At 46.7% G+C, this 10,940-nt stretch overlaps 1 long non-coding RNA gene across 1 annotated transcript in view; it reads right to left on the reverse strand.

Annotated features, from left to right (window-relative positions):
• The window catches only part of LOC141407072 (uncharacterized), a 57,876-nt gene that overhangs the window by 332 nt on the left and 46,604 nt on the right, over positions 1–10,940 (reverse strand). The window lies entirely within an intron of this gene.

Consider the following 10,940-nt stretch of genomic DNA (forward strand, 5'->3'; position numbering starts at 1 on the left):
GGCCTCCAGAAAGGCAGGCTCCATGGGACTCTGAGTGCTGCTGACTCACTGCTAGGCCAGAGTTCTTGATTTGGAGAGAGCATTTGCTTACCAGTAGGAAGGGCTATGAAGAAAGGGGTGCTGGCCGGGCGCGGGGGCTCAAGCCTGTAATCCCAGCACTTTGGGAGGCCAAGACGGGCGGATCACGAGGTCAGGAGATCGAGACCATCCTGGCTAATACAGCGAAACCCCGTCTCTACTAAAAAATACAAAAAACTAGCCGGGCGAGGTGGCGGGCGCCTGTAGTCCCAGCTACTTGGGGGGCTGAGGCAAGAGAATGGCATAAACCCGGGAGGCGGAGCTTGCAGTGAGCTGAGATCCGGCCACTGCACTCCAGCCTGGGCGACAGAGCGAGACTCCGTCTCAAAAAAAAAAAAAAAAAGACAGGGGTGCTAGTGGTGACAAGAAAGGAGAGAAGGAGACTTGAAGAGAAACCAGAGTTCCTTCTCCACTGTGGTCGAGATTTCTATACAAAAACCTGGCTGTGCATCGGAATTACCTGGGAATTATTATTATTATTATTATTATTATTACTACTACTACTACTTTTTTTGAGACAGGATCTCACTCTGTTGCAAAGGCCAGAGAGCAGTGGTTCGATCTTAAATCACTGCAGCCTTGAACTTCTGGGCTCAAATGATCCTCCCACTTCAGCCTCCCAAAGTGCTGGGACTATAGGCATGTGTCATAGTGCCCAGCTGTGGGAGTTTATTAAAGATAAAGAGCCATAGGCTCTACCCCTCTACCCCAGTCTGCTTAAATAAAAATCTCCTGGGTGGGGCCCGAACATGTGTACTTTAGGCCGGTAATTCTGACATCAGCCCTGTTCAGAAGCACTGGTCTACATGATTCATCAGGATAACATGCCAAACATCTGAAAAAAAATCTGAACCTCTGAGGCAGAGAAGCTTTCAGTAATGACAATTTCCCTGTACTCAACACTGCACATGCATTATCTTGCTTGATCCTCACAACATCCCCCAAACTAGACACTGTTATCATCATCTGCATTTTAAAGGATTGAAGCTTAAAAAGGTAACATCCCAAGGTCACCCAGCTAGTGAGTATCTCAGCCTCAGTTTGAAACCCCCTCATTCACTTGGGCTTGTGCTCTCCTGAGCTCAACACTCAAATGGATGAAACGACAGCCGCTGTCTCTATGCTTCTGTGGATGGTTTTACTGAGGTTCGGTCCTTCATCTGTCTTGAGGGATAATGATAAGGATCTCTGGCTCACTAGGCTGGAAGGAGGATTAGGTAAGGACAGCAGGGCAGCTAATGAAATGGATACAGTCTTGGGAGTAAGATACTTGGGGATTCAAATTTTGGTTCTTTTTTTTTCTTTGAACATGTTATTCAATTTCTCTTACCTACAGTTTGCTCATCTGAAAAGTGGGGACAATAATAGTAGTTATTATTATAGGGCTTTTGTGATGATTCAGTCATATCATGTGTATAAAGCGGAATATGCCTTGCACATAGTAGGTACTTACTCAATGACAGCTGTTATTATGACCAAATTTTTTCTTGCTTTCTTTCCTTTTTCTTTTTAAGTGGGAATTTGAATAAAATGTTGGTTTATCATGAGCTAGCCATCCTCAGAGATTAAGTGTTCCTTTCTCGGAGCTGGCCATACTTATCAAAGAGATGCTAGATCTGCAAGGCCACCCAAAGTTTTGGAAACCTCAACCCAAAAAAGCAACTCAGGCTCAGAGGTCAGAGGGAAGCTGTGCCCGCTGTAGGAGAGGATTCAGCTGCCTTCTCATTCCCCTCTGACAAGAAGTGAGTCCTGCACAGCCCTTGAGCTCTGCTGGGTTGGGGAGAGGGGTAAAGAAGGGCACCGCCATTGAGGGTGGGTCTGACCATGAGCCCAGAGTTACCCAAACTTGGAAAGTCAGGATGAGGGGTCATTGCTCCTTGGCCCAGGCTGGCTTCTCTCACCCCATCTGAGACAGTGAATCAAGCAGTTTGGGCATACAGCTGGATTCGATTAGAACTCAGACCTGCCCTTTGGAGTCCCCGTGTACCTCCTCATGCTGGCTGGGCACCTGGAAGTAGCGTGCTTCATGCCTATTCAGGGATGAACAAGCTCTGCTGTCTGATTGTTTGGGGCTAGGATCCATTTGAATAGGATGAAGGATAGGAATGGATGAGATAGGGAGAGGCTTTTGGAGGTGAGGGGACTTCAGGAATCCCTATCATCTCCAGAAGATGCTGAGGAAGGAATATTTATAATGTGCTGGATCCCAAACCATCCTTCTCTATTTCTGGGCCCATTTTTGTGACTTCAAATGATTAACATCTCCAGACCAAGGACTTTGCCCCTACAGCCATCCCCTCTGTGTTGGCCAGCACAGAGAGGAAGTGATTCCTCCCTCATTACACAACTCATCTCTCTCTTCAAGCCTCAGATTCCTCAAGTGAAAAATGAGAACTTGAAACAATTACCATGCATTCAGGTGCCAGCCAGTAATGTTCATCATGAATGTTTGCTGTCATGTTGCTGTCAAAAGACTTGAGGAGGCTGGGCACAGTGGCTCATGCCTGTAATCCCAGCACTTTGGGAGGCCGAGGTGGGCACATCACCTGAGGTCAGGAGTTCAAGACCAGCCTGGTCAACATGGCGAAACCTGGGCTCTATTTTTTAGTACAAAAATTAGCCAAGCACTTTGGGAGGCCAAGACGGGTGGATCACGAGGTCAGGAGATCGAGACCATTCTGGCTAACATGGTGAAACCCCGTCTCTACTAAAAAATACAAAAAACTAGCCGGGCGAGGTGGCGGGCACCTGCAGTCCCAGCTACTCGGGAGGCTAAGGCAGGAGAATGGCATAAACCCAGGAGGCGGAGCTTGCAGTGAGCTGAGATCAGACCACTGCACCCCAGCCTGGGTGACAGAGTGAGACTCCGTCTCAAAAAAAAAAAAATTAATCAAGCGTGGTGGCGGGCGCCTGTTATCCCAGCTACTCAGGAGGCTGAGGCAGGAGAATCACTTGAACCCGGCAGGTGGAGGAGCTGTGATGGCACCACTGTACTCCAGGCTGGGCGACAAAGCGAGACTTCGTCTCAAAAAAAAAAAAACAAAAAAAAAAAAAAAAAAAAAAACTCGGGGAGACAATTCTATAACAATCGACAGTGCCTGATTTACAGGGCATGATAACCTTTCTCTCTGTGTCTCAGCTTCTTTGTCTATAAGTGGGGAGAATAACAATCTACTTAGGAGGTTCTTGTGACAACTGAAGGAGATAGCATCTCTGAAGTGCTTGGCAAAATGAAAAGCCCTATATAAATAGGTCAGAACTCCTGTTAACTTGTTAACTTTTCCGGTGCTTAACCTTGGAATGCGGTCACATCACATTCTGTACCAGGAATGTACAAGTTCGGTTACTCTTAGAAAGGCAGTTGCAGGTCTGCAGTTTAACAATTTCACATTATCCATTTGCTCGTTTTTTGTAACTAAGGGTTGGTCTAAGACAATGGTTTGCAAAGAAGGAGGTACTGCCCCCTAGGGGACATTTCAGGAATTTAGTTGTTACTGATTGAGGAGTCCTCAGGCATTTGGGAGAAAAAGGGGTCAGGAAATTACCTGCTTTTGAGTGTCCTACCAGACACCTATCGGTACAAATCTTGGTTATAATAACTTGAGCCTAGAATCATCTCTAATTTACACAAAAATATAACAAGAGTTTTTGCAATGACTTCCAGGAATGAAATTAGTGTGAATTGTTCATTTTGGTGATATCTGAGCTACCAATACAACGCACCTGTTATCAGTCAGTATTTATAGCTGTGACATTCAAGGGAAGTCTGTGTGATTGTAATCAATGGGCTACTTCATTCAGATTTCTGAGTAGTTGTGAGCAGGCATTTGCCAATTGAAGTAATGTTATTTTTAAAATCATTTTCTCTTTTATATTAATTAGAGTATTTTTATTATTTTGTAGAGAGAGGGTCTTGCTCTGTTGCTCAGGCTGGGATGCAGTAGCACCATCATGGCTCACTGCAGCCTCAGCCTCCTGGGTTCAAGCGATCCTCCTGCCTCAGCCTCCTAAGTAGCTAGGACTACAGGCATGCATCACGACACTCAGCTAATTTTTAATTTTTTGTAGAGATGGGGTCTCACTATTTTGCCTAGGCTGGTCTGAAATTCCTGGGCTCAAGCAATCCTCCCACCTTGGCCTCCCAACTTGTTGGGATTAAAGGTGTGAACCATCATACCCAGCCATTATTAATTTCTTTAGAGTAAATGTGCAGACAGAATATTATCTTTAAACTTCATTTCATGATAGCAAAGGGATACTAACAATATTATTTGTCATTAAAAAAGGAAATATTGATTCTGAAAGAATTGAGAACCACCGACACAAGAGATACTCACATGAAAAGTCTTTCTATGGCTGGGTGTGGTGGCTCATGTCTATAATCTCAATACTTTGGGAGGCCGAAGTGGGAGGATCACTTGAACCCAGGAGTTCAAGACCAGCCTAGGCAACATAGTGGGACCCTGCCTCTACAAAAAAGACAAAAGTCCCAACTCCGCTGAGGTAGGAGGATTGCTTAAGCTCAGGAGGTGGAAGTTGAGGCTGCTGTGAGCCATGATCGTGTCACTGTACTTCCACCTGGGCTACAGAGCAAGACTGTGTCTAAAAGAACAACAACAACAACAACAAAAAGCTTTTCTATATATCCCTTGTAAAAGTGCTCTTCCAGATACTATTCCATATAAGGTCCCATGTAACAAATTCCTCTGGTAATGTAGTCTTGACTGTCATGGCTATCTGGTATAGGTACTTCCTTTTATTATTAGATAATAACAGTTGTGGAACTCTATGTTCTTTTTTTGTTTCAACTGCCAGGAAGCTCACAGTTAAGTTTTGAGACTCAGTTGCAGTTGTTATCCTTAGCCTAGCATTTTGAGGATTTTTTTTTTTTTTTTTTTTTTTAGACAGGATCTTGCTCTGTCACCCAGGCTGGGGTGCAGTGGCGTGACCACAGCCTACTGCAGCCTTGACCTCCCACGCTCAAGTGATTGTCCCACCTTAGCTTCCCAAGTAGCTGGGACTACAGGTGCACTATCATGCCCAGTTAATTTTTTTGATTTTTAGTAGAGATGACATATCACTATATTGTCTGGGCTGGTCTCTAACTCCTGAACTCAAGTGATCCTCCTTCCTCGGCCTCCCAAAGTGCTGGGATTACAGGTGTGAGCCACCACACCCAGCAGACAATTTCTTTCCCTTCCAATTTGATTTAATTATGGGGCTCTCTAGTCATTCTTCATTTTCATTTTGTTTCAGAGTTGGGGTTTTACTCCATTGCCTAGGCTGGAGTATAGGGTGTGTGATGACAGCTCATTGCAGCCTCAAACTCCTGGGCTCAAGCAACTCTCTTGCCTCAGCCTCCTGAGTAGTTGGGACTACAGGCACATGCCACCATGCCTAACTTAAAAAAAATTTTTTTTTTTTTTTAAGAGATGGGGTCTGGCTATGTTGCTCAGGCTGGTCTCAAACTCCTGGCCGCAAATAATTCTCCACAAAGTGCTAGAATTATAGGCATGAGCCACCTTACCCAGCCCATTCTTTAAATATTTACTTGTTATTTATGTCTCTCTCTCTTTTTTTTTTTTTTAGACAGACGGAGTCTCGCTCCGTTGCCCTGGGTGGAGTGCAATGGCACAATCTCGGCTCACTGCAGACTCCGACTCCTGGGTTCAAGCGATTTTCCTGCCTCAGTCTCCCGAGTAGCTGGGATTACAGACACCCACCACTGCGCCCGGCCAATTTTTGTATTTTTAGTAGCGACGGGGTTTTACCATGTTGGCCAGGCTGGTCTCAAACTCCTGACCTCACGTGATCCACCACCTCAGCCTCCCAGAGTGCTGGGATTACAGGCATGAACCACCGTGCCCAGCTTCTACGCACTTTATACACATTATCTCTTAATTCTCATAACACTCCTCTGAGGAAGTTAGTATTAACACCCTAGTTTTATAAATTGGGCTTAAGGAAATTGTACAATTTGCCCAGCTTGTTGTAAGTAAACCTATAAATGTGATAAAATTTCATTAAACTACACACATACACAAATGAGTGCATACAGAAATTGATGCAATCTGATTAAGGCTTATAGTCTATTTAATAATATAGTACCTATGTCATTTTTCTGGTTTTGATATTGTACTACTGTCATGAAAGAAGTTACCACCAGAGGAAGCTGGATGAAAGCTGGAGATTTGCAATTTCTTGTGAATCTATAATTAGACTCACATTAATAAATATTTTAATTTATATTAATTTATATATTATTTTTAAATGAGTTAAACAATAAGTTTGTTTTTGTCTTGCTTTGTTTTGAGACAGGGTCTCACTCTGTTGCCCAGGCTGGAGTACAGTGGCACCATCTGGGCTCACTGCAGCCGCAGCCTCTCTTGGGCTTAAGCGATCCTCCCACCACAACCTCCCGAGTAGCTATTAGCACATGCGTGTGCAACCATGCCCAGCTAGTTTTCTGTATTTTTTGTAGAGATGGAGTTTTGCCATGTTGCTCAGGGTGGTTTCGACCTCCTGAGCTCAGGTGATCGGCCTACATCAGCCTCCCGAAGTGCTGGGATTACAGGTGTGAGCCACCGTGGCCAGCCAATAACATTTCTTTGTTTTGTTTTTTTAAAGTGTTGAAAACCTTGTAAGGGGCTGGACATGGAGGCTCATGCCTGTAATCCTAGCACTATGGGAAGCCATTGCTTAAACCCAGGAGTTGGAGACTAGCTGGGAACATATGAGCCCCTCCCTCTACAAAATATTTAAGTTAGCCAGACTTGGTGGCACGTGCCTGTAGTCCCAGCTACTTAGGAGGCTGAGGCAGGAGTGTCACTTGAGCCCAGGAGTTTGAGGCTGCAGTGAGCTATCATTGCTACTAAATGCCAGTCTGGATGGCAGAGTAAGACCCTGTGTCAAAAAAAGAAAGGAAGAAAGAAAGAAAATTTAGGTTCAGCAAAGAGAAACCTCTTCTCCGCTTGCCGAAAGTGAGCAAGCCAAGCATCCTATTCCCGAGACCACTTCCTCTCCCTTAAGATACAGTGTACTGCATGAAAGTATGCTTTGAACCTTGGAAATAATCTACCCCAACTGTCTCCACTTACATGTAAGAAAATGGAGCCTTGGAGAAGGGAAGGGTCTTACTCAAAGACATCCAATAAGTCTGTGACTAAGCCAGGGTGAGAACCAGTCTTTGAACTCCTAGGCCAGGGTTTTTTACAGCGGCCACACACAGGGCTGCTCACCCACATAGCACTGCTCACCCACACAGCACACCTTCCCTGGGCCCTGTCTGGGAGACCACTGGTGCCCACGGGCCAACCCTCACCGGCCTACCCAGCTCAGGGCACTCAGGTCCACAGGTGGAAGTGAGACCTGGAGAGGGTGGAGGCATGGTGGCCCACTACTCCAGGCAGCACTGGGAGCCAGGGTAGTTGGGGCCACAGAAAGGGCAAGGATAGACACTCTGAACTTTGGCAGGAGTTGGGTGGGAAGGGAACATGTGTGTATGTGCATGTGGGGGAGGTACGCCAAATCCTTGCTCCCATCCTCCTCAGGCTCCTTTGAGTCGCTTGTCCTTAATGTCGGGCACATTCTTGAAGGGAGTGGTCACAGGGGTTCAAGGCCCATTCAGGCCCTAGGCCAGTTTCTATTCCTCCTGGCAGTGAAACCACCTTCTCATTCAGACTCAGCACCCCTCCCCAACTGGAAATATAGTGACACATTCGTCTAATTCCTTCCCTGGGACCTCCTTGGACCAGACGTGAGGCTCTGGGGAGGGCTGGCCTGGGTCCCCTTTCTCAGGGGATGGATTCTTCTTGATATTCTTTTTTTTATTTTTATTTTTATTTTTTATTTATTTATTTTTTTTTTTGAGACGGAGTCTCGCTCTGCCACCCAGGCTGGAGTGCAGTGGCCGGATCTCAGCTCACTGCAAGCTCCGCCTCCCGGGTTCACGCCATTCTCCTGCCTCAGCCTCCCGAGTAGCTGGGATTACAGGCGCCCGCCACCTCGCCCGGCTAGTTTTTTGTATTTTTTAGTAGAGACGGGGTTTCACCGTGTCAGCCAGGATGGTCTCGATCTCCTGACCTTGTGATCCGCCCGTCTCGGCCTCCCAAAGTGCTGGGATTACAGGCTTGAGCCACCGCGCCTGGCCTGGATTCTTGATATTCAGTATGTGGGGTGTGGCTGACCTACATTCAGATGAGCCTGATTGGCCCTCCCTTCCCCATCCTGTTGTGCTTCCCCAAGCCCTCATCCCTCCGGGCCATTCCGCGGTGGGCCAGGGCAAGGATGAGGATATAGGATCCCTCCCTGCCATCTCGGCATCTCTATCTCAGCGCCCCGGCAGGTCCGCAGCCACTGAGCCTAAGGAAGCGGCCCTAGCAATCTGGTCTGTGGGGAGCAGCGCCCTCGTGTGGCCTCCAGGAGAAGCGCGGCTCTTTTCTCAGCTCCGCCCTTTGTACGCTCTCTGATTGAATAAATATTTATTGAGAGCCACTACGTGCCAGGCGCCGCTCTAGGCTCCGCAGCCAAGACAGATACCTGCTCCACGGACTGTGCATTCCAGCGTGCGTGTGCGTGGACAGTCAGGCAATAAATGATAAACAAATACATAAATGAGGCAGTTACTAGTAGTGGTAACTGCTAGGAGCAAAATAAAACAGAGAAATGTGATGGAGAGTGACCCAAGAGAGAAACTTAGGATAGGATGGAAAAGGAAGGTTTCCGCGAGTAGCTAACGTCTGAGATGAGACCTAGGTCACAGACTGTCATGTGAGGATATGGGGGAAAGGCTTTCCTTACAGAGAAAATAGATCCTGCAAAGACCCTCAGGCAGGAACAGGTTTTGCAGAACAGACTAAGGCCAGTGTGGTTAGAAAGGAGTGAGCGAGGGGAGGCTGGTGTGAGATGCCGTCAGAGAGGTGGGCTGGGGCCAGGGTGTGAATCTTGCAGGCCATGACAAGGAGCTGCTGCTGCTGCTGCTGCTTCTGCTTCTGCTGCTGCTGCTGCTTCTTCTTCTTCTTCTTCTTCTTCTTCTTCTTCTTCTTCTTCTTCTTCTTCTTCTTCTTCTTCTTCTTCTTCTTCTTCTTCTTCTTCTTCTTCTTCGTCGTCGTCGTCTTCGTCTTCTTCGTCGTCGTCGTCTTCTTCTTCTTCTTCGTCTTCTTCTTCGTCTTCTTCTTCGTCGTCGTTGTCTTCGTCTTCTCCCGCTCCCTCTCCTTCCTCTTCTTCTTCCTTCTTTTTTCCTCTTCCTCTTCCTCCTCATCCTCTTCCTCCCCCTCTTCCTCTTCTTTTCTCCTCTTCTCCTCCTCTTCCTCTTTATCCTCCTCCTCCTCCTTCTCCTCCTTCTCCTTCTTCTTCTTCTTTCTTCTTCTTCTTCCTCCTCCTCTTCCTCTTCTTCTTCTTCACCTTCTTCTTCTTCTTCTTCATCTTCTTTTTCACCTTCTTCTTCCCCTTCCCCTTCCCCTTCCCCCCCCCTTCCTCTTCTTCTTCTTCTTGGAGTAATGGGAATGTGTTGGGTGAGTACTGAACTGAAGAGTAATGTGGCTCAACTGCCTTTTGAAAGGACATGTATGGTGTGGAGGATGGACTTTGGGCAAGGGAGGAAGAGTGGAAGCAGGGGGGTTATTGCAAGAGATTAGAAAGCTACTGAAATAATTCAGGTGAGAAATGATGGTTGTTTGGATCAGGGTAGCAGTGCTGGAGGTGGGGAGATGTGGTTGGATTATGGGTATATTTTGAAGATAGAGTCAACAGGATTTGCTAATAATGGACCACATTTTCCTTTGCTCATTTAGCTCGGGGAACTCCTTCACTCACACCCCCTAGTGGGCTTCTCTCCATCCTCACTGGAAGGCTGAGTTACAAGGGCAGATCCCAGGGACACAGCTAAATTGGGGAATTTCAAGGTGTTGTTGGACAAAAGAATTTAAGACTCATTAGCTGGGCAGCCAGGCACAGTGGCTTACACTTGTAATCCCAGCACTTTGGGAGGCCAAGGCGGGTGCATCACCTGAGGTCAGGAGTGTTTGAGACCAGCCTGGCCAACATGGTGAAACCCTGTCTCTACTAAAAATATAAAAATCAGCCAGGTGTGGTTGCACATGTCTGTAATCCCAGCTACTTGGGAAGCTGAGGCAGGAGAATCACTTGAACCCGAGAGGTGAAGGTTGCAGTGAGCTGAGATCACACCACTGCACTCCAGGCCAGGCGACATAGGGAGACGCCATCTCAAAAATAAAATAAAAGACTTATTAGCTGGGTGTGGTGGCGTGCACCTGTAGCCCCAACTACCTTGGAGGCTGAGGTGGGAGCATCACTTGAGCCTAGGAGGTCAAAGGTGCAGTGAGCTGTGATTGTGCCACTACACTCCAGACTGGGTGAGAGAGAGAGACCCTGTCTCAAAAAAAAAAAAAAAAAAAAAAAAAAAAAAAAAAAAAAAAAAAAGAAAAAAGAAAAGGAAAAAGAAAAAGAAAAGAATTTAAGACTCAGGCACTAGGTCTTCCATTATTATCCCATTTAATGGGCAGGGCCTCTGCCTGCTATCTCCCTTACCCTGTCTGGCTTCCATAGACTCAATTATTTATTAGGTCCCTGTTTGTCGAAATGGGTGTATCTGTGGCCCCAGGGGTGTGTTGGTGACACCCAAAACAGTCCTGGGTGTTTGGTGTTTATATTTGATACAAGTGAGGGGGCAGCAAAATCTGGAGGTACCAAGTCCTCAGGCCCAGGCCAATCATTTACTCCTGTTTCTTTACATAAAACACAGTGGGATCAGACCTGATAACTCAGGAAATGCACATACACATTTTGGCCCCAGGTTGGGCATTTCTGGAGAGTCTGGGAAAGGCCAGGCTGGTCTTACAAAT

Source organism: Macaca fascicularis, chromosome 6 (genome assembly GCF_037993035.2).
Source record: "Macaca fascicularis isolate 582-1 chromosome 6, T2T-MFA8v1.1".
In the NCBI taxonomy this organism is placed as follows: domain Eukaryota; kingdom Metazoa; phylum Chordata; class Mammalia; order Primates; family Cercopithecidae; genus Macaca; species Macaca fascicularis.